We start from the raw sequence: 26,447 nt of genomic DNA, 5'->3' as shown, positions 1-26,447 counted from the left end.
GAAAGGAGATTGAATCTATCGTGTGTTGGGTGCCATCTGAAGCTTAGCTGATTGCTCTTTCTTTCAGTGAATTAGGAGACACGCTACCCGAGATCCTCCAAACTACTCGACTCTCAGCTCTAACAAACAGATCTGATTCTCATAGAGACACTGCTCCGCGAGGTTTCAAATTAAAAGTGTGAAAAAATGCTCTAAATGAGCTTTGGAGTCTGTAGGGGGGAAGCTGCTGTGCAGCAGTGGCTGTATGGCAGCAAAGTAAAGTAGTTTTTAATGCAGCGTATCAGCTGTGGAGAGGTTATCTAAAACATACACCAACCTAACCCTAAGCCACGTTAGGTGGCTTTGATCTGACTCTTAATTCTTACCGGGAAGCATCACACAGTGCAGGAGCCTCATTGAAAATTTGACAAGCCAGTCCTAAATATAGTGTGCCTCGGCTTTGTGTGGTCGTATGTTTTACATTGTCTCACATTAAAGTCAGTATTTTTACAGAAGGAGACACAGAGGTAAAGAGAGTTCTGAGTATGGCATCACTCAGATGTGCCTCAATGGCCTGGAGGGGACTGCTGAACATTGCTGCACCTGCAATGTGTGTGTGTGTGTGTGTGTGTGTGACAGAGAGGAAAAGACAGAGGGACAATCTGCCTTAATATTCCTATGTTTCTGTCATTGTTAGCGTATGTTTTCTTTCTCACAGCTTGAGTTTCTCAGTTTGAAATGCAACACCTGCAGATGTGTCTTGTAAACGGCAGCCGCCAGCTCCTCTCCCATTCAGAGGGGACCATTGAAACAAAGCAATTAAAGCAGCTCTCTCCACAGGGCGAAGACTCGGTCCATGGGTGTGCCTGCCTGTGCGTGAATGATTTTCCATTGTTTTAAAGCCAGAATCTTTAGATTGAACGGCAAAGAGCTCCACACTCCAGGAGAAGAGGACTCTATGTGCCAGTCAAAACATTAGCAGCTCTGTCATATTCGTGTGTGTTTAAATATGGAAGTCAGAGGTCACTGACAACCTGTTGACACAGCACAGATTTATGCAACGCGCACAACCGTGCAAACACGTATCCGCAGCCCAGGTTTCGACTCAGCGGTGGTTTCTTGTTGCTGCTGATCTCCGGATCCTTGCAGCTCCAGATACCAGAGGCTGAGTTATTTCTCCGCTCCGCTCCCTGACCCTCCTAATTGAGAACGGCTGTTACTGAGAAACAGCGAGCTAAAGAGACAGAGAAAGATTGAGAACAGATACTTGTGTGAAAGCACACGACTCTTAAGAGCAAAAGAATGACCAAATGAAAGAAGCAAAGAGCTAAACCTGTGGAGGCCAAAGCTCATAGAGGGTGCTTCCCCTTGATCATCTCTATCTCTTCCTCTTCTTGCCATAAACCAACAGGAGCCAAGCGCAATGTCTCAAAAGTAGGAGGGGTCGTTAGTGTCGTACATGATGGCTGTAGGAAGGAGAAAAGGAGGGAAGCACTGTTCAGGGTGGAGGGAGAATCACATAAAGCAAAATCAAACCAGAGGGCTGGGGAAGAGGAGCGGTGAGAACAGTGACAGCTGCAAGCATGTCGTACTGGGTGATGGTCTGTCCGTCTGTCAGAGCAGATATTTCTGTCTGTTTAGTGCTGCCTTACTGGCTGCCAGAGACACTCCTTGTGTCATCGCTGGGTGCCTGCTGTCACTGGCTAAAAAGGAGAGAGGGAGTGGAGTGTGTGCGCGAGCGTGTGTGTGTGCGCACGAGGGTGTGCGTGTGTCAGCGAGAGTGACAGAGAGAGAAACTAGAGCAGCTGTCTTGAAAGCTCTTCCACTCTGTCAGTACATCTAGAATCTGCTTTCCCCTGATATCTCCTCACTGAGGCAGTGTTTTAGTCAGATGTTTGGTCAGAAGTCTCAGTTTTTCCCTGATAAAGGAACACTTTGGGGAAATCAGTATGTTGTGTAGCTTATCTGTTAAGATAACGAGATCATAAGCGCTGTAAAGCCTATATTTGCAACACACTGTTTAATGTTGTAATTTTAGTCAGTAAATATGTGTTACATACATCTACATTGCCTGTATTTGTAGCGAAACTGCTTTTATGTGGATGTAGCTTTGGCATGCCGACTTGCCGATCATGGTTGAAGACCATGATCAGGTTCACCATGATACGAATGTCTGATGATTGATGTTTTTTCTTCTAAAAATATCAAAAGTGAGAGAATAGGAGTGCAGCTAGAGTACCGTGTCGATAAACAGTATCAGTAAACTGCCGTTAAAATATGATACCCATCCTTGACTAAGCCCAGATTACCCTGGATGAGCCACACCTTTCAAAGCGGCTTCGCGGCGCTGGTGTGCTCATGCTTTGTTGAATGACAGGCTTTGTGAAGTGTCTCTCTTGGTCAGCCTGAACACTGCTGTATTGAAGTTTTGCAGACACGTAACCGCAAAGTGACGTGACATTTTGGACGTGGGACAACTACAGTCACAATGTAGAACGAACAAGGCCCCATTCACACAGGCTTAGAGACTGATCTGCAACCATCTGGCAACCACCGGTTCACTGAATGGTTGTTGGAGGGAAAATTATTACCTAAGCCCCAGCCACACAGGCATATAAACATGGCACTTTATAGAACTGTCAGCCACCTGTTGCCAGAGAAAAGTGTTTGTTGCTTTGCTTTATAGCATATTGCTATGGTTTTACTTTGAATGGAAGTGATGGTCTCGTCTACAAACACTGTGCAGCTACTGTCCGAGCTATAGTGAAACTGTAGAAAGTCAGAACCAAACTGGAAATGAAGACGATTCGCCTTCAAAGCAAAAATTTGAAACACATAGACTAATCTTTTACTTTGAAGGTGAAAGTTTGTGCCACCTTTTCAGGCTTTACTTCCTGAGTAGTTAGCAAGAAGTTGCAGAGAAACATGAAAAAGTGCAAGCAACTGTGGATTTCTGCAGCATCCGACAATCTCCAGAAACCACCACCAGCCAGTTGGGGAATACATTTTTCCCCCTATAAGCCAATGGTTGAGTCACATCCAATATGGCGTACAACTACAGTGTGTGGTGAAGTCATACATTTTTCAAAATAAAGCAATGTAGGATGTCACCATTGAAAGGGTTTGACACTTTTATTTTCTTGGACCACCAAGAAATTTGAAGCCGTTTCCTGTGGAGGCAGTGAGAACAGAATTTTTACTATCTTACACTGTTAATAAGTAGAGACAGTGAATAATGACCCACATTTTGAAGAAGCAGAACTTTTAAGCATGCACACGCTGCTGGCTGATGGCAGAGGGTTAGTTTAATCTTAGAATAACTTGTAGAGGCTGTAATGAGAAGACATGGTAGTAGGCAGGCGAGTCTGTCAGCGTTGTGTAGGTGGCACAATTTACATGAAATATTAAATAAAAATAGCATACGGTTTTAAATTTCCTGGGTCAACAGAATGTGAGTGTGGGAGGCACAGTGAGACGGTGTGAAGCTGAAAATCGCTGTGCACAGAGCGTGCCCACCCGAAATACTTCCAAAAGTCAACCTAGATGGTCTGTTTAGTCTTTATTGAAATATTCAATGTTTGTCAGTTTATAAATGTGAAGGCTAAGACATCAAAAACCGCCGACGGCTGTTTAGTAAAAGGTTTGGCCTCTCACGCTGGATAATGGTAGTCATAACAGCTGCTATCATTTAACATGCTGAAGAGAAGTTAAAGGCACCAAGTGGAAGGATTTTCAGTGCGTGCATTTTCAGTACTTAAACAATCGGGCAATCTCCTTTGTTCATATAAATCATAGGTTTTTATGTTTTACTAATATGGTGTGTTTTTGACCATCGATTGTTTTGATTGAAGTCATCTGTTGTTGGAGTGTTGTCATCTGATTACAAACATGTGCTTTTCAACAATCAAGATGGCCCTGGAGTGAGGTAATGGAATATTTAAAACAAAGATGTAAGAGCATTAGCGAGGCTTTAGGCTGCACGGTGGCTCTGTGGTTATCCTAAAAGTCGAGAGTTTGCACCCACTGGAGTGAATGTGTGCAACCTGAGCTGGATGTGGGCTGGGGAAATGGATAGATTTTGTACAGTTTAGAGAGCGCTCTCAATGTTTGAACTTTCCTTGACCTTTCTCTGACTGTTTGATGGGTTATCTCAGCAAGACGGCAAGACTCGTATGACTTAATGAATCAAGGAAATAGCGTCACCTAAGTCTCCCAGGCTAATTTCAGCAGCAGCGTGAGCTCCCGCGTTGACGTTGCCTGTAATTTTGCGGCAGCCGTGACAACATTAGTGCAACTTTAGATCCTGTGCTGTCAGTGTCAGCCTTTTCTGGCTCCTCAGCTGCCTCCGCAGCCCTGTAACCGCACACTGCTGTTTATGTTCTTTAGGTTAACACAGTTATCTCTGTGCGCAACCGGAGCCGTCAACCTACACGGGCACTTTGGCACATGTGTGCGGTTGCGTGTGTGCAGCTGCAGGACCTGTCTCTCTCCAGAAAGAGCTGCAGGGACTTGCCAGTATTTTCATTCCCTCTAGAGGCATTTCCGCTCACCAACAAAGCCCTGCCTGAGTGATGAAACGAAGAGGAAGCAGCTTTTGTGAAGGGAGCAGCCAAATTCTGTCTGTGTGTGGGTGCGTGTGCGTGTGCACTGCTGACCCTGGCTAACAGTTCGCTACATGCAAATTTACTCTTCAGCTTGCAGTTCAGGTTGCTCCAGGCTCTTGTTTGCTCACAAGCCTACTGTACCACAAGAACAAGCCTACTCTGTATCCCATTCAAGAAAACAAAGTTGCCTCCTGTTTGCCTCTAATTGACTGGTATAATTCCTGGCTTGTTGGATTGGTTAGTGTTTTTTCACAGGGCTTGTTAGCACTGGCCTTTACTTCCTCTGTAGCTGTTGCCAAAAAGGAAATGTATGCTGTAGCTCAGGTCACAATTCTCCAGAGTGTCTGGCTCTGGGAAGGAATTGAATTGAGCCAATAATACAAAAAAACTTCTCATTGTAAAGTAGAAATGACATAAAAAAAGAAAAGCAAATAACACTGATATAGATGATCGTTTTGGGTTCTTTCTGTGTGCGAATATCACTTTTTCTCTGCTGAGTGAATAGCCTTTGTTTAGTCTGTGATTTCTAGAAATAACTCCTCGGTTTTGATAATAACTATGGTTGGTGGGAAAACATCATTATTGCTTTCTCACTTGAGGTCATGACACAGCTACTGAGTTGGTTTTTTTGGGGTTTTTTTTGTAATTTTCAAATGGGTGCAAAAGCAGCAAAACTGCTGGATCTGACAACCGCAGAGATTGAGATTTTCTCTGGAGTTGTCTACAGAGTCAGCGTCCTGTGGGTTGACAGCCAGGGCCCTGTGACACACGCTCATGGCCATAAACAGGGATTTAGCCCTCTGGAGAAAATAACCTTGATAATTACTGGGTGCATATGGACCTGCCCACAGAGGGAGAGGGAGGGAGGAGACGAGAGCTGACTGAGAAGGAGAGAGAAGGGAGAGAGCCACATCCGCTGGTGCATTCCTGCATGCTGTGTCATACTGGTGCTGAGTTTCCCCTCAGTTTGCACGGAGATTTCCACAAGGTGGAGAGTGCAAAGAGCTACTGACGCAGCGCTCGGGGCTGTGGATGCTGACATTTAAAGTTTAACAAAGCAAAAAGCACATGCATACACTCCCCACAGTAACAAAAAGACAACAAAAAAAATTGAGGCATGTGAGGGTGGGATACATGGAAAGAAGGGGGCATATATAGCCTGGCAACCTAACTCATGAGTTGAACTCTGCTCTCCTGGTTGCTTTCTGCTCTCATCACGTGGCCTCTGTGGTATAGCTGAACTGGGCATCATTACAACACAGCCAGAGCCGAATGTCTGTGGCTGGCTCACCGCCCCGTCTGCCTGCCTGTCATTCAGCTGGTTAAAGAAGCCTTGTTGAACAACTGCACCGTGCCTGACTACTACAGGGCCATTCATTGCGTGCAACAGCCAAGTCCTGTCACCAGTGTTAGCTAGCAACATACCAATTTACTACTAGAAACGACTCGGGCATTTTGCTCGGTAAGCACAGTTTCCCCCGAGCAACCTCCTAACCCATTTTTTTGAAGTTTGGATTTCAGAGAGCACTCCCTTCTAACAGAACAAGCCTCTTCAGACAAACACGGTGTTCGCGTCTCAGAGATGTTTTCCGCCTCTGTTGAATGTACGCCATTGAGCGTATAGTGGGATACACTGATCCATTCCCCAAGGAATCACACAACAACAGCAAAACACAAAAAACCAAACCAAAAAACAACAAAACAGATCCTTTGTGCCGCCTGTAACGCTGGATCTCTCAAACAGAAGAGCTGAAAATACACTTCATCACTCTGAGAGGGTTTTTGCTTCCCCCCACCCCACATGCGTTGGGCTAATCCTGTCACAGCTGACCTGTGTCTTGGTGAACTGTTCTCCGTCCTTTTCTCAGTCCCCGAGTGGCACACACAGAGAGGACATGCATGAGAGTCATAACTTCAACAGGCGCTCTTTCTCCCTTTCGTTGCATCCTCCATTCCTGCTCTCATTCTTGACTCCTCCAGCTCTTGTCCCTCTCTTGTCCTTTTTGCCCCCTCCCCACCCTTAACCCTCACTCTGTCTGCATCCCTAACATCCTCTCGCTATGATTAGCAATAGTGTTTTTTTTTCCCCAGCCAGTGTAATGTCTAGATCCTCCTGTGTCCTTGGAAAGCAGCCTAATAAGCTCAGACACACACTGATGTCTCTGTGCACCACAGGCCTATTCTCCAGCGTCAGCCAGCACACACTGAGGTAAACAAAGACTGCCACACACACGCACACAGACACACTCACACACACTATCCTAGTGTGCTAATAGACCAGCATACCAACCCACTGAGGACAGCGTTGACGCTAGCTTGCTAACGTTGACCTTCCGTGTGCCAATCACAACAAATCTGCTCTCCCGATTTGAATATGGGGAGGAAAACAGTGTAAATTGAAAGCAGAAATCCCCCTGGTGTGAGACAAGATGAGACTCTGAATAAATTATTCAGATGGCAGCCTCTTTCCTGTATGATTCTCGCCTTCTGCTACGTTTAATGGCATCTGTGAAGACGCCCATTCGAGATTAATCCAGATGTAAGACGTTTGTGCGCGTATGTTTGTGCGATCTTACATTTGTAAGAGCGCGCGCATGTGTGTGTGTGTGTTGCCCGCTCACCCCTCTTCTCATGCGTCCCGTTGTGTCGTGTGATGGGGAAACAAAGCCTCAACAGGGGAATTTATTTCTTCTCCAGAGAGGGCTGTAAATAAACAACTAGTGAATCAATGCCTCCATTTGTTTTTTCTCTGATAATTCTGCCTGTGGCGTCAGGCGGTGTGACAGTGTTTTGCAAGCCAGCGTAGCTCTCAGCAGCCATATTTCCTCTTGGTGAGAGTGAGAAAACATGCCACACTGGCCTCATGTTTCATTACCTAGGATCAGTAAATTACCGCACGCTTTTTTCTTTCTTTTTTTAATATCATTCACTGAAGCTCGTTTAGCACCATGATGGCGCCTTTGTATGAATGGGAAATAACACCAGCATTAGAGCTGCTCAGTCAATTAAAGACAGACAGGCATAGAAATTACTGTGTTCAGCTGAATGAAAAAAATAACCCACAGTAGGCCCTGTGGTGAATGCATTTCAATCAACGTTGACCTTCCCCAACAGAAGTACTTACAAATGTTTGGATATTAAATATTACGGCGCGCTTTGTAATGCACTCTTTGAATTCATGTTCATGTTATAATCAAAGTGTAAAGAACTTTGCAGGTTATGAAAAAAGAGCTTTGAATAGATTCGTTCACTTAAATGACAGTAAAACATATTTACTCACTTACTCACTTAATGGGAGCTTTGATGACTCTCAGCATACACAGTCCAGTTCGATTCTCACCTTGATTTTTTTTTTCTTTTCTATGGGGTATAAGTAAAAAAAAAAACTAAACGGGGAAGGTAAAACAACAAAAAAACTGTTTTTTATTTTAGATATATTTCCATTTCATTCTTGACCTTAATCTGATCTTTAAACATTGCAGCTTTCACCAGACTCCAGTGCTTTACTGGGCTTTTAACAGCTTTACGTGGCAGCTAGCATAAGCATCATAATAAAAAAATAACATCTATTTTATTCTCAATGCTAGGCTAATGCAAGTACCCTTAGTGCTTTCCATAGGAGTGAAGCAGGTAAGTAGCACCCAGGTGCTGCTTATCAAATGCACTTCATTATTAGATCATCAGCAAGTATGAGCACCTCTATTAAAGCACAAGATTTGGCAGTTTGCTGGTCTGGTGCATTCAGAAACATGTGCCACACACATCCCAGCAAATTCACCCCAAAGCATTTTTAATTTTGCCAGCAGATGTTTTTAGTTTTAGTCGTCATTTAGGCTTCTAAATGATTGTTTTTTTAGTCTAGTTTTATCTGACTACATATCATAAGATTATAGTAGACTAAATCTAAAGTTGATTCAGTTGACTAAACTATAAAGTGTAAAAATTAGTTGTGTTTTTAACGGTGAGAGTTGCTCTACACAGTTTACAAAGTGTCTTAATTTCCTTGACATCAAATGTAAAATGGGTCCATATGTCTACTTTTCTCTTCTCTTCCTCCCAACTGTTGACATTTTGTCACGCTTCCATGAGAAACATGGAGCATTCATTGATGAAAACAAGATGTCTTTACATTTCATCATTCTTTTTGTCTGCATGCATGCGTTTTTATTTATTTATCGTCTTGTGCTTGTCAGGAAAGACAGGTTGTTGACGAAAACAATGACGGAAATTGTTGGTCAATTAAATTAACACGGCCCCAAAGGTCAGCACGTCCAATGCTCAGAGAAACTGCAAGAAAGGAAAAACAAGAGCTATATCTTAGACTCTAGAGCCCCCATTTACCGTTTTAAAGTTGCATGTGGACAAACACTGAGACTTCTAGAACAAAATCCTCTGGATAGATAAGATCAAAGTGGAGAGAATGCAGAATTTGGCAGAAACCAAATAGGTCAGGCAGCATTACAATGATCCCAAGCACAGCAGAAAACGTAAACAGAATGGCTGAAAAAGAAACGAATTAAGGTTCTGCAACGGTCCAGTCAAACCCCAGACCTAAGAGAGCTGTACATAAAGAGATGATGTCATAAAAGCAACACGTTATTGTTGCTAAATGTTGTTCTACAAGTTAGTGAATCATGTAGGTGCACTCAGTTTTTCACAAGACTGTACATGCAGATGTACGTTTAAAAAAGGATTTGGTGCTAGCAGCTCTGTCTATCTTGGGATCCAGGTATCTTAATATCTGGCCAACTAAGCCCAGCTCCTTTACTTTTAAACTGTTTGTTTTCCTTAAATGCACTTCTGCAATCTTCAATAACAATAATTAGCGCAGGTCCTAGAAAATATGAGGGGAGTTGCTTATATTAGCTACGGTTGGATGGCTAATGGGAAAGTGAATAATGGTGTAAACAGAGTGTTCCTGGTTCTTCAGGAATAACGTTAACCTCCCAGTGTGCGAACCTTGATTAGAAGCAATCATTCAGCTAATGCTACTATTGGTAATGCCAACACAACTGTACACAAGAGCCTCTAATGAACACTGGTTTACTGTGGTTTCTTTGTACTGAAGTACCCTTCTCTATATCCCATATCCAAGTGTGAAATTACAATATCAGATCATATTTAGTTAATTAAACCCATATGACTAATTTAATTTGACTCAAATGTGGGGAAAGTGAATAAATCATGGAGGCGTATTTAGCTTGCTAGCACTGGTGTTAACAGTAATTAAATGTGGGGCAATCTGTAGCCTGTGAAGATAGCTCAAGTCTTTTCTTTCTGCCTACTGTACAAGTACACATGTGGAAGAAATGTAAGCCAGACGGGGCTTTTTCGGGGGGAGACGTTTTGCAGAATATTAATGAAATGATGTGTGAGTTTCAAACATAGAAATAAGCGAGTCAAAGATGCAGTCTTGTAAAGTAGGCTAGTGCATTAATAGTCAGCGAGCGACTGTCCCATTAGGAGATCTGCACATCTTAGTTAGAGAAGAGCCAGAAGCAGAGAAGAAATATTCCTCCATGATTAGAGTCGGGAGAGTTCAAAGACAGCTGGTTTTTGCAGCTAGATGGGCACAAAGCACTCACAAGGAAGACAAGAAATCAACTTGTATTTGTCATTTAAGTATTTTATGCTTCATATTTGGCAGGGATTAGAGATGCATATTCTCTCCAGCTCTGTCAGTCCTTGTTATGCGCTTCCATTTTGTCAGATGCACAACGGGGTGCTTTATTGCATCTCGATAAATGTTGCCACCTAAGCCTTGTTTTCCTATCACTAAAAAGCACGTTGTGTTTTGTCACACTCCCTGATGTGCATGGCACTTTGTTTTTTGTTCATTTTAGACTCGCTCTGTGATTGATGAGGATTAAGAAACGGATTTTGCCTAACAGGAAACACAAGAACATCCTCATCCAAACTGGTAAGAATCTTGATTTATCAGCTGCGTATTCATCTGACTGGTTAGGCTTCAGCTCGTGTGGTGATACTGCAAATAAGATAATATGGCTGCCATTTGGATATTGCCCCGTGTTGTATCATACCAGGTGTTTTGTCCTAGAAAAGGATGCTTTCGTGATCGCGTTATGTGGTAACTGAAGCAGAAAGAAGACTTTGTGCTTTCAAGAACAACATGAAAACCTGAATATGTTGCGATTCGGGGCATCAAAAGAACACGCGAAGCTTTAACGTAAATCATCTGTGTGTTGTTCGATTGTCCTGCGATACCTAAATTGTTACATGCTGCATTCTGTTATCCCAACGCTTTCATATATTAGACCACATACGCGTCAGAACATCCTGAATTAATTGCCACCATGACTGGCCACCATTGTTCTGAATGAAAGCACATGTTTACGGGGATTAGTTGCGTGATAGTGGGTGATGGCATTTCCTCTTTGCATGGTAGACAGCTGGTGCTTGTCAGGTGAGGGGTGGAGGAGGAACGGGGGCAGTCAGTCAGTCAGTGAGACCAAACAAGTTGGGATGCCAAGTCTTTCTCGCTGGGTCTTTCCTCTGATGTGGTCATTTTAGATCAAGCCCATTTGAAGGATGTTTACAAGAGCACATTCCTGCATGCGTGCTATAGTGGAGCTCTACCTTTTTTTGCTCGTTTTCAAGGCCTCGTTTTCCATGTTGAACCAACGCTGGAGCTTCTGTGTGTGACCATTGATTTGCCTGTATCAATCTCCAAGAGGAGTAAACTGCTCATCCCCATTTCCTCATCCTCCAATCCGATCTTCACTGTAAGGACAAAGCTGCATTTGATACAAAAACATGCTTGAATACTCTGTTCATTTTTCCTTTGAACAGCATGGACATTATGTATTCAGATAACCCTCGGACTGCATGAATATTAAGTGTTCATTTAAACCTTAGCCGAGATGAAACACCCCATCAGTCGTCATGTGACAGTGACCACGATGATGCATGAAGTAATTGGGTTGGATGAGGATATGAGGAAACAGCGCACTAAAGGATGTCATGTTAAGGCCTCCATCGCATTTTAGGTAAAAAGAGGCCCAGTCCTTCTGGTTTTGTTTGGGAGGGCTGTGCAAAATGTCGACAGCGTAGTTTGTATACATGTGAAACGGCATCAAAGCGCTTGAAGGTGAATAATTTTTGGTGGCATCTGCACATTCTGCAATATGCTAATAAGCAAAGCTGCAAAAGCCAGATTGCCAGGAGAGAGAAGGGGCGATGGGGAGAGGAGGGGAAAAAAAGAAAGAAGGGGAGAGCAGAGTGGAAAAGAGAGAAACAGACGGAGGCTGGTGTAAATTATGGATGCAACGTGCGATTTCCAAGAGGAAAAGAAAGGCAGAGAGAAACCTCAAGTCATGCATATCAGATTACGCATTTACCACATTTTCTTATCATGGTCCGTGAGCAAACTCGTATGCAATCTGGCCTCTTTGTGCGTACGTGCACGCGCGTTTGTTTGAGACAGGAAGTATAAGAGGGAGCGAGAGAGCACTTACATATTCATCCATGTCAAGTTGCGTGGAGTTGTCTTGTGCTGTGAGGCATTCTTAAAAACTTGCTATGACGCGCATGTCTAAAGCCGGGTTGACTTACATTGCTATTGTGTAGCATTGCTTCGTGTGTCCGTGGCGACACGGCTCCTTTTGGTACGCACGTGCCATCTCGTTAGTTTTGAGCGTGCATAGTTACAGAGTGGCAAATCTGTCCCACTGGGCATTTACATGGCATTGTTTAACTGTGCTGAAAAGCTGAGCTGGCAGCTTTAATGCCCTCTTTAGCAGTTCTAAGTAAAGTTAAGTAAAAGTATGTTTACCCTGCCCCCCCGAACTACCACCACATCGCACCCAGCACCACATCGTGCCAGCGCCTGTGTGTATGTGAATAATGAATCCATTCTTAAGTCGTGTCCGTGACTGGGGTCTGCGCAGTGGTGTGGTTTCCCCCACAGAGGAGTTGGGAGGGGCTGGGTGGTAGGGGGTGTCTGGAAATAGCTCTGCCTGAGCTGGGAGCACCTTAGGTGGGCCTCTGTGCCAGCCTCACCTTCCTTTAACATGCGTGCACGACAAAAGTACAATTCTACTCGCAAACCTGGACTATATTACTCCCCTGTTTTTCAGTTAGACTTGAAAGGGACGCATGTCTGCATTCACATTCACTGAGCAGGAAAGAAAAGAGCTGCGATTTCTAAGAACTGAGCAGGAGACACGTTGCAGTTAAAGCGCAAAGTGTCTTAGTTAGAAAACAGAAACTACAAAGCCCGCTCTGGATCTTGCCTGCATGTAAATGTGTGTTAATGTGCAAAGTAGGTCATTTATTTGGAGCAGGGACAGCCGTGGTGTGCCTCTCTTGAGCGATGTCAGAGCGGGGAATAAGTTCATAAGCAGACACATTGCTGGATTTGGTGAATTGTACAGGGGATTTACATATACCGATATTTTGTTTATATGTCGAGCCAAATCCCTGGGTGGGTGTTGAAGGTGAAAATGGCTGTGGTCAATCCAGAGACAGCATCAGTAACCACAAGCAGAGATAGCAGCCTAAAAATCAGACTAAATCAGATTACCAAACAAACAGCTAAGAGGATTAATTCTGATCTCTCTCTCTCTCTCTCTCTCTCTCTTTTTCCATCAGACGGACATTAAATCTGCAATCTATAAAATCCCTTCAAATGATTTTCTATTTTACTTTGTGGCCCTCATTTTCTGGTCACATGTTTGGAGCGAAGCTCTTTCTGCTCCCGGTGAACTCTGCCCTTTTGTTCTGCCTTGAGGCCTCTAGAAATGACTTTAGTAAACAGGGTATCAAAACCAGTCTTTAAAAATATCTTCACAGGGTACAAGAGCAGTCTGACCTCTGATCAGGTGATATACTGGCAAGCCCATACTGTTATAATAATGCGTTTTACCCAGCACGCTCGCTGTTAGGAGTAAAGCTGTGTTGAGAGATGCCTGTGGCCCTGTGGCTGTCAGTTAAACAAGCACAGTAACGTTCGCCGGAACAGGCGCAATTAATAGAAACCATAATATATAGAAGGGAATAATTACACCTTGTCGCTGGCTTTCACAGATCAAATATGTTCCTGCATTTCTTCAAATTAATCTCAGGAATGATTGTTGGCTTACAGGGAATCAGTGGCAGCACAGTATGTGTTCTCAGGGAGAAAATACTGTAGATTAATTTGGTTAATATTTCATAAAGCTTAGGAAGGCAAAGGGCATTTGAGGCTTTTCAGATTATTTATTCTCAGCCAATACTACACGCTACGGTTGAGCTGCTGTGCCACTGTGCTGCAACTGCCTTGCACAATGCCAAAGAAAGGCACTTGCCTTTAAAAGTGTTTGCCTGTGATAGCATTGTTTGTGAAATGGGAGCCGTTCACATGTGCAGCTGCGTTTCCTTTTCGCCGTGATCTGATTCAAAGACTCTCGTTCGCGTACGGCTTTGTATCGCTCTCCTGAGTGCTGATAACTGCTAAAAGATTCGTATTAATATCCTCTCTGGTGCTCTTTTATATTAGCTGATTCATTCCCTGCCCGGCTACTTCTGCTAAACACAGGGATACAACATAGCAACGTCGCTCTTGACAGCTTGACAAACTGACATTCCCACTCTCAGTGACTCCCGCTTCTGCCCTCTTGGTCTCTGTGATACAACTGTATATTGTAACCAACAAGACTGTAATCAGTGCAGACCTAATCTAATCATCGCTCCCGACAAGCAGCACTGGCTGCCGGGCTTCCACGAAACACATCTCGCATCAACAGGCAGGCTGCTTGGACGGCATCGTGTAGCTCGAGCAACCGCCGGATGAAATGTCAGGAGAAGCAGGATTATTCCCGAAAATGTCACTGACAGCATAATAGCTTAGCAGAAGAGTGTCTCATGCTATGTTTGTATCTCATGTCAGCAGGTGTGATGTGTAACTCGGTGTGTGTCATAAAAGCTACTGTACACAAACGAGAGCGTAAACAGAAAGCGGGATCTGTTGAGTGAAACTGGTGCGCGATCGGTGTGCGCGCAAACCGTGGAGTTAGACGTTAAAGTGTGTGTTTTTAGATCTGCACAAACAAATGCACATCTTTAAAACCTCCTCATTATTGGCAGCGGGAAAGCTGCCCGGGCACCGGGACAACTCCTGTGTGCATCTTCGTGCGTGTCTGTCTGCAGCTTGTGTGTTCGTGGTATGCGCCTAATTCGGCGGCTCATTCCAAGATTTGGTTAACCGAGTTGGCTCGCCCTATCGCATTGCCACAGAGTGTGCAGTTGCTTCAGCCTCTGTTTCATTTAGTGGCACCCACGCTCTTATCCTCTTGCCATGAAAGCACGCAGACACACATGCTTTTGCACCGGAACAGAAATGCACACACAAACACACGCGCACGCACAGCTGAGAGAATGACAGAGTAAGAGGGACAGAAAGAGAGAGTGAGAAAGAGGAGAAAAAAATAAGAAAGTACCAATTAAGCTCCTCAGACAGTTCTGCCAACAGACATCAGGAGGTTGGAGGCGGTGAGTGTTTGCATGTGTGTGTTTGTGTGTGTGTTGGATAAGGGGGTAGAGGGTGTTTGACTAGAGCTGAGGTCTCTAACTTTTGTGTTGTCAGTTTTGTACTTGTGCAAGTTTTGAAACAACTCATTACCGTGAGGTGTCAATAACCTGCTGAGGAGGCTGGCAATTATCAAGAGCTTGTCACTTTTTATAGTTGTTTGTTGACAATTTCCTATTATATGCTGTATTGTTGCTCCGTGTACTCATTTATATATAGACTTTTTTTCACACCGCTGTAGATTTTTAAATATTTGCAAAATATAAATGAAAAAAACATTCACATTCTTGTACTGTAGTTGTGGGGAGAGGTTTACATGCAATCATCATGATTTTTATGATTTCTTCTTTTTCCAGTGTGGGGTGATTATAAAACAAAGAAACAAGTATCAGGTGGTTTTGGTTTGAGTTCATTTTGTATTTTCTCTAATCTGCACGGGGTCAAAAGTATATATAAACCCTCACTAATATTTGGTTAAATGTCCCTTAGCAAGTTTCACCTCGACCAGGCATTTTTGGCAGGCATAATAAAGCTTCTGGAGTAATTCTGGCTGGATATTTGACCACTCTTCTTGGCAGAATTGGTAGAGTTCATTTAAATTGGTTGGTTTCCTGGTACAGACCTGGCTTGTAAGCATAGTCTGCATATTTTCAGGAGGGTTGAGGTCGGGGGAAGGCCATTCCAGAAGCTTAATGTTGGCCTGCTTTACCCATTCCAAACCAGTTCTGATGTGTGTTTGGAACCATTGTCCCAACCGTTTCCAAGTTTCAGCCCTCTAGCTGTTGATTTGAGGTGAAGTTGAAGAATTCTTCTTCATTATTCCTTCCACTGTGCAGTGTACCAGTACCACTGGCACCAAAACAGCCCCAGAGCATAATGCTATAACCACTTGATGCTTGATCCCTCACCTTTACTCCTCCAAACATACCTCTTGTCATTGTGGTAAAATAGCTCATTCTTTGCCTTATAAAACTTTTCCCCAGAAGGTATTTGGCTTGTTCATCTGGGAAGCTGCAAATTAAAACCAAGATTGAAGGTGTTGATTTTTTGGGCAGGGGACTCACTTTATTGTGGTCAGTGACAATGGTGTTACAGCAGTTTCCAGTTTAAGGCCAGGCTTGAGCCATGGTGTTTTCTGGGTTGTTCCTGAACCTAACTCATTTACTCACATCTGACAGTGACAGTTCAGGTCTCCTTCCAGACCTTCCAGAGGAAGTCTGCTGTTGTAGAACTGTTTGAAGTCATGATCTTGGAATCTGCGGGTGCTTAGAAATGTCTCCAAGAGACCTCACTCACTTGTGTAAATCTACAATTCTACTTCATTGACTTCCTTGACTTTTCTCATTGTTCTTAATATCGTTCAGTCCACTAAGTGCTGTCAAACAAATCCTTTTTATGCAGGCAAAGAGAAAGTTGTAGTTGCAGTCAGTCCTGATCACTAATGAGAAGTTAATAGGCCTTGGCCTCGTCAAGTTAACAGATATTTTAGAACCTTCAGCACCACTTAATTAAAAAAATTTGTGAATGAATGTATGTATTTGAGGCTGTATGTGTACTTTTGATCTTGCATCACAACTGTTGGTGTGTACACAATAGTTTCATAGCTCAGTTTTATTCTCTACATTTTATGCCGTTTAATCAATATAGCAATCTTGCTCCAAGAAGCAGCTTTACATTACAAATGCTGACATACAACAAGCTACAAGAAGTCAGAAAGATGCTTTGAGTTATTAACTGATTTTCAAAGTTATTTTCAACTTTTTATTCCCTGTTTAACCGGGGGGAAAAGTATTTATTTTGCTGTGAGACTTTTCTGTCAGCAACCAGTAGCTAAGCCCTAATCCAAACAATCTTACTGTACTGCCAAATGAAGCCTCTTCCTCTGCTCTCTGTTCATGCTGTGAAACAAAAGGCTACTTTGGCCAAATCAGGACTGACATCATTGGCAACAGCTGCAGGCTGCATGTGCGATGTGTGCATGCATGTGCGTGCACGCCTCTGTGTGTTGACGTCTTTGTGCGCGCATGTTTGCGTCTGTCAAGATGAGGTGACCTGATTGCTCAGCTGAGCAGCGAGGGAAGACCCAGCCTTGTGTTGTCAGAGCACCAATAAAAACCACAAGAGATGAACCACAATGCTCCCCGGTCGGCCGCCCCTCCCTCTCGCGGTCCCTCTGAGTTTTCTGTATCTGCCGTGCCCACCCCCTGCACACCCCTGCCACACATACACACACTTAGACACACAGTGGCACTCCTGACCATGCCAAAGCAGATTTAGAGATGAAAAATGATCCACCGCTGGCCGTGCACTGCGCTATCAGCTCCCAGCTATGGAGTGGTCAAGCCAAATCCTGTCCTATCCTTATAGCTGTGAAGATAGAGCTAGTTAAAACTGGACCTCTCCTCTCTCTAGTCTCAGGCAGGTTGACCCTGCATAGTACAGTAGTATAGTTACGTACATGGACGACCTTCTTCCACATCAAACCTTGTACACCTTAGATGTGGGAGTTGGTTTTTTTGTTTTTTTTTATTTCAGCAGCTGCAGGGACTGACAGCCTCTAAAACCTGCAATGAAACACGTCTCACTTTGCCTCAAGGTGCCATTAACCCATTTAAATGAATTGAATTTGTTTATGATTCAGTGGAGAGTTTAGCTATTACATGATGCTCAGATGCTGTTTGAAGAGACCTTTTCCCTTCAAAGAATACACTTTTAAGGGTCCTACAGAATTTCAGGATGAAGAGATTTCAGATTAAAGATGCTAGCCAATGCCAGCTTTAGTTGTTAGTGTCAGTAAAGGTGTGTGGTCTCATCATTCATGGCTCCCAGTGTGAACACACATAGTGCCTTCTCAACACACACACTCACATGCACAAACAGAAATGGCCCCCCGACCCCCTGGGTTCTCACCTCTGTAGCCCTGTGGCGAATTGTGTGTTTGTGTCTGAGGCTTAATAACTTCACTAGGGCCATCCCACCCCTGCTGCTCTGCCTTATTATTCCCTGTACCTTCTCTGCTTTGTCCAGAGGAAGGAAAAGAGATAGGATGGATATCAAGCAGCACCTTCGGGGAATGGAAGAAGGGGTGAAGGTGCGTGCGTGTGTGTGTGTGTGTGTGTGTCCGAGGGCTAACAACGAGAGCTGCAAGGCGGCAACGGTAAGGACGAGGAAGGCTGGGGGGTGGTATTGTGGATAAAGAAAGCGGAGAATGGAGCAGAAGGTGGGGGCCTGCAGCAGTATTGACGTGGTTCAGGTAAGTGAAGGATTAGTGGATCTGCAGAAAGCCTAGGAGCTGCTGCTCCCTCATCCAGCCAGCGGTGAAGTGGCTCCTCTTAATGAACTATTAAAAGGAAAAGGATTCTCTTACATGCATGCACGCACATGGACATGCCATTCATCCTGTAGAAAGGGTCTCCTTTCATGACGAATCCAGAATACCAGCTTTTCGAAGCTTTTGGGACATTTTTTAGATTATCTGTCCTTCAGCCATCCGTGCTAATAACAAAAACAGCCATGAAGTGAGTCTCCAAGTAATGTGTGTGCAGTCAAAGCCTGATATAAGCCTGTTCTCCTGTGCCACAGAGGACTGTGTCTAAAATTTGTTAACCCTTTAAAGCCTGAACTATGAAGTACTTGGTAGAAAATACTAATTTAAAAATATAGCTAACCTAATTAACAAATTAAAAAGAATATTAATTTCTTTTAACTCCAACATTTATACACCAGTCTGATGCTTTAAATACTCACTTGTGCAGTAAATGTGCATTTATGACTCAAATGCCTCCATTATAACTATAACAATTTAGCCTTTGAATGAATGGGCTTGAGGATTAGTGCTGCCAAAGTGAAGGGACGTTACAACATATTATTGCATTGTTTTTATTTGTTTTATGACGATAACAAGAAGAAAAACTACGAGACAATATGTTAAGATGTCACTGACACAGAAACTTTTCACTGGATCAATGTTTGATGTTATCTGATGCCACTGAAGTTAACTTTTAAATTATCATTGAGTTCAGGAAAAAGAACGTTTGGCGTTCGACCTTTAATGCTGAAGCTTCTTGCGACATATGCCGAGGTCAAAGAGATGAACATAACTACAAAAGCATGCAAGGAATCGACTTACTTAATGGACTCAGAGCTCAAATCATGACACTGTTAGTTTGCTCCCGTGACTCCCGATATTTCCTGCAGGTTTTCTTTCTAATTCTGACTGTCCTTTAACTGACTCGACGGATGGAGAAGCAAGAGCGTGAACCTACCATGTTCTTTAAACTCTCCAGACACACATTCACACTTCGCCTGTCCTGCAGATACAGCAGACACTGTCACGGTTGTTTTAGGGCGAGCTCTGCTTGTGTGTCCAAGGATAACAGCACACAGGGCTCACTTGAGTGTGGGTTCTGTGCTTCAGTGAAAATTCCCTTAATGTGGATGTGGTAATGTTTGTGTCCCATGTGTACTTTAGTGCATGTCTAAGAAGACTGAACAGGTGTTTCTGATTGTGTAGTGTGTGTGTGTGTGTGTGTGTGTGTGTGTCACATGTCAGTCGGGGTCAGGTGTCTGTCTAGTTTCACTTTACAGAGGAAACTCAGCAGCTCAGATTTCAGCGGGGGTCATCTGTTCTGCTCTGTGTGTCTGAGAGGTTAAAGTTTACTCTGCTGAGGGTTACTGAGGGCTAGGCTACGTTTCCTGAGACACACACATATATATAACATGCGAAAGACACATTATAGGTAGAAAAGGGTTTATTTATGTTTTTTATATTGTTGGTACAGTGAAAATGAAGCGTTTGTACATTTGTACAGAAATACCTTTGCATCTAAACATGCGAAAACTGGATATCATTAGTGAAACAATCCACACACCAACCTTATGCTTATATTTAAGAAATTAACTTATACTAAACCTGCCAAATTACTTTTATTATAACAACTGATTGTTTTGCTTCCAGATTGTCATAAAAAATACAGAAGTTTTCCAGAACCTAGAGGGATTTTGGTATTTACATCCAGAGTAAAAAAATTAAAATGTTTGTTATTTTTAGTATTATTATTGTTTTGGGGTTGGTTAATCAATTAATTGTTTTAGCTGTAAGTAATCTGTTTAATTGCGCATTTTTAATTCATTACCGCAAACATTTTAGTAACTTTATTCTTGTTTTCCATTAAAAATTTCAGCAAAGTAAACTTTTTAAAAAAATTTAATTATTGCGTGCTTACTATATACTATATATATGGCATACAGTATTATTATTCGACTGTATGTGTGTTAGCATTCTCACAAACGACAACACTTGTGGTAAATGTGAGCCCATAGACACTCTCTAAGTGGCTGTAATAGTTACAGGAAAATCTTGACAGTGACATGTTGGTGTGTCGGAAAAACAAAAGGACAGTGACACTAAAGTTACATAAGGCACAGAGTCTGTCTTTCTCTGTCAGTCTTTCTCACTCACACTTGTTTTTTTTTCCATTCGACCCCCACCTTTTTTTCTGTCCCTCTGTACCTCTCCTATACAGGAACTGGCCAATTTCCTGAGCCTGTTTTTCCATTTTGCTTCCCTGTGCATGTATCTTTTACATGCATATGTTTCTGCGTTCCTCTGTGTGTGCCTGTTCGTCATCCCCCGTCTCTGACTGGCTCTCAGCTAACAGCTTAAAATGTCACAACTGTTTAATTTCACGAGAGCAAGCTTTTTGGAAAGTGACCTCATGCGCACGGTGCAGTTTGAGTCAGGTCGTGACTTTTTCAGCTTGATGCTCTTACATCAAAAAACATGTCTTTAGACGTTGTGTAAACACGTTATTGATAGGCAGCAGTGCTGGTACATCTCAACGTTTAAAGAAGGAATTCTCAAACTGTAGGAGACTCACGAATAAGGAACTTATGCCAATTTATTTTTCCATGGATCGTCATTCTGTTTGTTGTCCCAGGACAAGGTGGAAAAGATATGTAGTCATGGTTTCACATAGTCCTGGTTTCTTTGTATTTACCTACACGTGGCTAAAACCTGATTTAGTCTTCTGCAGGGAATTTACAGATCAATTTATGACATAACCGGAAACCCCTCACCGCAACCTTATTTACCATCCAGTTGTTGCGGGCTGCGTTGACCCGACGTGTAGTTAAATTTTTCATGGAAGTTTGGCGTACAGTTAAAAGGGGTTTCCAGTTACATCATGAGTTACAGTGTAGATTTCCCACTGAAGTATAATTCAGGCATAAAGCAAGAAAGAAACACAGCAAAGAAAAAACTAAGACAGGGTAAAAAAAATGCCAGCAACTAAAGGTCTGTTTTGCATTGAGATCTGGTGACTCTGGAAGCAATTTGAGTACAGTGAAAGTCACTGTCATGTTCAAGAAACAGTTTAAGATGACTTGAGCTTAGTGACATGGTGCGTTATCCTAAGTAGCCATCAGAAGATGGTACACTGTGATCAAGGGTCAGCAACATGGTGTTTAAATGATGCTCAGCTGGTACTAAGAGGCCTGAAGTGTACCAAGAAAATACACCCTGACATCATTACTCTGTTGTTGATACAAGGCAGAAATTGTGTGAATTGTAGCCTCGGTTTCCTTTTCTTAACAGACAGGAGTGGCGCTCAGTGTGGTCTTCTGCTCCTGAAATGCTCTTCTGCATAGTTGAGCAGATATACCTAATGAAGTGGCCGGTGAATTTATAAGCAAAGACGATTCAACCTTTTGTGAAAGATTATTTTGCGTGTCAGACAGAGTTTTATTCCCATGGTGTGTTTTGGCATCTCGGAGTGAATGACTGAGTGCATGTTGACATTTAATGTTCCCCAAATCAAGAAACAATCAAACAGACAAAAACTGTTTTGTGCACTATGGCTTTCCACTTCAATGAGGGAATCCCAATAACCTCCAGATTTTATTGGCATATTTTGGGAAAGCAGCTTATACAGTTCAGTGCTTGCGAAGAAAACTTTCTCAGTCGTCTTCATGCAGCGTTCCCGTTTTACACTCGATAGCATCGCGCTACCTGTAATGGATGTTTGCTGGTTTTACTCTTTCCTCCCTCCCTCCACTTCCTCCTGGCCTTCAACACCATGGATCACTTTGCTGCAGAAAGACATTTTTCCACATCTAACTTAATGTCAAACCAATTTCTTTACTTCTGTCAAGGTAACTTTCTGCGCTGACATGTTGACAGCAATGTTTTCTAATATTCTTGGGTCAGGGTGTTCAGTCTCTTTACTTTTCACTTTGAGCACTGAGGCGTGAAATTCTTCTTCATCCATAATGCTGTGCTTTGCCTAAATAAAAGCTGCGCACATAATAATAAAAAAAAGGTTACCTCATCAATTTTAGAGGTGTTAATGGTCAAAGCTCTCGCAAACATGTATTTATGAACAGGTGGTATTCAAAGAGCAACAAGCACTTTATGAAAAGTATGCAGAGGCAAAGGAGTTTGTTGAACTTTGTACTCTGCAGATGAGTAAATATTTGATTTCAGACTGTAAAGCCTTGATAGATCCAAATGGCAGATCTTGTGCAGAAATCCACTAGAAAAAAAAACTCAAGTGAAGCTATTCTAGTAAAAGCTTTTTTTTTTGGAAGGGCCTTATTAGACATTAGCATGAGTTGAACTGTCATATTTGTCACTGTGCCCCCCTAATGGCCACTTGTCCAGCTGAAGCTGCGTGTCTTTGATCAAAGCTGACCGGCGTTCCCCTCTGGCTCCAAAACAGGCGGTTCACACAGAATAGCCTGTGTTTTTCCTATTCCGATTGGAGCTATTACTCCTCCACCTAATATTCATTTAGTGCCTGCTGTTAGTGTGTTTGTGTGCTTGCTGTTTTGTGTGTGTGTGTGTGTGTGTGTGTGTGTGTGTGTGTGTGTGTGTGGCCCATGCTGCCTCGGTTGATGAAGGAGATCCTTATTGCCCTCGGCACAGTGGCTCGAGGAAATCAATGTTTGATTTGCCGGGTAGATGATAAAGGATTTAATGCTGAAATACACCCCCACCCTCTCATGGGCTGCTCGTGGTAAAGAAATCGCCTCGTTGAATGCATTTGTTCCTTTCGTTCTGTAAGCGGTAGTATTTGTTGCCTCTGTTCGTGCATGTATCTGTTTGTGAATGCGCTGGCAGGTAATAAGAAAGCTTTGATTGCCTGATGGGCCTTGTGTCCATTTGCTGGTGACTGCCAATACATATGTGTCTTTGTGTGTGTGCGTGCGTGCAAATGCAGTGTCCAGAGTGGTGTATAACCACTCCTGTGCTCCCTGCTCTTGGTGGATGTATCGACCAGACTCTGGAATGGAGAAATGCCTGCCCAGCACACAAAATCAATGGCTGCTGTTTTCTCCCCTCCAATGGCCTCCTGTTATCTGCAATGAATACAAAGCACATATTGTAGCACACAAGACAGACACTCATACACCTCATCTTTATGTCTGCTCCATTTTTCAATACTGCAGCGGGGTCACATACAAACCCACAGGAGATTGGGCAAAATTACAAGTCAGTTACACGTAATTGGAAGAAATATGGCTCTCGCTGTGTGTTTTCTCATCCTGAGCGTGTTTGCCGCTGAGTCTTCAGTCACCTAACAAGACTTGAGTGAGACCTACACCGCCGCTGCTTTCACTGGACTCCAAAGTTTATTATTTTTGCTACTATATAAACTGTGCTCTGCCAGCAAATCAAACAAAGCAGCCAAGAGTGTGAATGAAACATCATCTGTCTTCCATTGTGTTGAGTAGCATTAGCAAAGTGGCCAACAAGTGTTTATTTAGCGAGCGGGCAGTCCATTTCAGTTCAGGCACGGGGATAAGATCAAGCCTGTTTTCATTGTGCAAATGTGCTTCCCTCTAATTCTCTGTTTCTCTCACTCACTGTCCTAAACACTTTCTTTCTCACTCCCTGTCTCCCTGTCAGGGATTATAGGTGGTGGTGTTGGTGCTGGTGCTGGTGAGAGGAGGAGGAGGAAGAGTAGGAGAGGAGGTAGCAGATTAGTGGCGGTTGTCCAGCGGGTCCGTCTGTCTACCGTCAGAAAATAGAATTCATTTGTGTGATCCAGATGCTTATGCTCAGCTCTCTGCGTCTCTCTTTGTGTGTGTGTGTGTGTGTGTGTGTGTGTGTGTGTGTGTGTGTAGTAGTTGCTCAGTCAGAGGAGAGGATTGGCCGTTGGGGGGGCGGGGTGTTTGGTGGTGGAGGTGCAGGCTAGCTCACATCCGCTTTGGAGCTTTTGTACTGGCATCAAAGAGAATGGCCATGACCTGATGACTAGATCCCTTGTTTAACCACACTGACAGCATACAGTATAAACAGAAATGTGCACTGACGCATTGTATGTGTTGAGCACATAGGTCCTATCCACTCCAACTATGGACTTCACTGCAATGCCAAAAAAAGCTAGAAGACAGAAAAGGACAATTCAAAGTGGTTGGCCATTTAGGTTTCTAGAGGTAGGCAATATAGAACACATGCTAGAGAAAACACACCTGGCTGGTCATATGTGTGCACACACTCACTATTTAACAATGGTACGGCCAATAGAAAACCAAGCTGCAACCTCTAAATCGCTAAGGGCTGCAGTTCCTTTAATGGCCACTTCAGGTTGACTCTAAAAGCAAGTCAGTCCCCACAGAGTGTTACGTTCAAATGAACTAAAAAGCATGTTTACAGTTTGAACCTCTGTGGATAGTTTCCTCCTTTTTAAAAACTGTATGACGGGGTAGCTTTAAAGCTTTAAAGTCAGGGGTGTGGCTGCTTTGACATAGAGGTGTATTGACATAGGGAGCTAAAGCTGGCAGGTGTCTACTAGGCTTCACCTCCACTAATTCCACCCATTGAACCAGACATCTCCATTGTGTTTGTGATGTTGGAGCTTTTGGATGCAGGAATAATATGTCTGGCTTGCATGGTGCAGCCTAGTGTCTTTTGTCCTGTCTTCCTCCCCTTATTCCCAACAGGTCGTGGCAGATGCCTGCCCTTCCTTCAGCATGTTTCGGCAGGAGGTTTCTTCCTGTTAAAAGGGAGTTTTTTTTCCCACTGTCACCGAGTGCTTGCTCATAGAAGGTCGTCCGATTATTGGGATTTCTCTGTATTGTTTTAGGGTCTCCACCTTACACTATAAAGAGCTTTGAGGCTGATCTTGTGATTTGAATTGAATCTAAGAAAGTGAATGAAATTCTGTAATTTTATTAGTCCATTACTTAGCATTAATAAGCAGACTTGCGTATCAGTGGGTCACACCCATACAATTTATAAATGTAGCTCACTAACCAGGCTTACATTCAAATGAAAAAGCGTTTTCGGTGTTACAAAAATGGTCATTTCCCATATCTTGTATAAAACAGTATCAAATTATCCTTATCTCTGATACTCCACCCGGCCCTAAAAGGTTTCTGAGACTGGATGTAATGTGCATTCATTGTTAGTGGACCCAGGGGAGAGAATGGACAATGATTGGGAGAGCAGGTGGGGCTGTATAAACAGTATATGGGTTACTACAGAGGGGGTTTTCTGTTTTGGCTGGCTGCTTCATGCATCCAGAGTAGGAGCAGGGTTGATGGATGGATCCAGACCGGAGATCTCATTGAGGACTTCAGAGCAGGATACTGGGGGAGGTCTGTGGGGTCCCCGAAGAAGTGTGGGGTTGGGGTTGCTGTCATTTTTCAAACCCCTCTCCACCTGCCGCCTCTCTTCTCTGTCTCCTGTCCTCTCTTTGCCGCCCCTCTTTAGTCCCCCGCACTGTGCCTAACTATTTTTTTGTTCCACGTCCAAGTGGAGTCCTCTACTGGTTGCTGCCCTTTCACAGTCTTTGCAGCATGCTCCCTCCCAAACATCAATTTGGGATGTGTTTAATGCTATTATGAGGTGGCAGCTCAGGCAGCGTGCCCTCCAACAAGGAGAAATGGACTCGTGCCGGGGTTAAACACGACTTAGTTTTCTTAATTCACTTAAACTCGGGTGCTTCTGCTCTCTGCCACCAAGCTCTTAACTTCCTGGTCGGCGCAGCCCTCTAATGCCCGCCTGACACAGCTGTAAAGCGAAGCACTGCTCGTTTTGTTGCTTTGAGGTCAGTGCGAACATTACGAGGTGCTTTGACAGGTCAGAAGTCTTGGCTGGTGTTGGTGTGTGTTTTATTCCCTAACTGTACTTTCCAGCAGCGCCTGGGTGAGCAGAGTGGGCATCTAATTTGCTGGCTTACAGGCAGCGAGTTTGAATAGGATGATCAACTAGTTACTGATGAGATTCAGTCACCAAATCCATAATCCTGTCTGTCTTATAATAACAGGAATAAGAACAGCAGACCTTTGAGTTTGCCTTCATGTGCGGAAAAAATAAAACTTGAAGCTTACAG

General features: G+C 43.4%; 1 protein-coding gene across 4 annotated transcripts in view; it reads left to right on the top strand.

The window, feature by feature from the left end:
• The window catches only part of zmiz1a (zinc finger, MIZ-type containing 1a), a 108,413-nt gene that overhangs the window by 33,227 nt on the left and 48,739 nt on the right, over nt 1–26,447 (top strand). For 3 of the 4 annotated variants that reach the window (XM_063491218.1, XM_063491220.1, XM_063491216.1), the window contains exon 3: nt 10,427–10,503. The exons of the other annotated variant lie outside the window; for it this stretch is intronic. The gene's annotated coding sequence lies outside the window, so the exon portion shown is untranslated. The remainder of the gene's footprint in view (nt 1–10,426; nt 10,504–26,447) is intronic. 4 annotated transcript variants of the gene reach the window in all.

This window comes from Pelmatolapia mariae, linkage group LG13 (assembly GCF_036321145.2).
Source record: "Pelmatolapia mariae isolate MD_Pm_ZW linkage group LG13, Pm_UMD_F_2, whole genome shotgun sequence".
NCBI classification, from domain to species: Eukaryota; Metazoa; Chordata; class Actinopteri; order Cichliformes; family Cichlidae; genus Pelmatolapia; species Pelmatolapia mariae.
The sequence above is the reverse complement of the archived record's forward strand: the minus strand, read 5'-3'. Positions and strand labels throughout refer to the sequence as shown.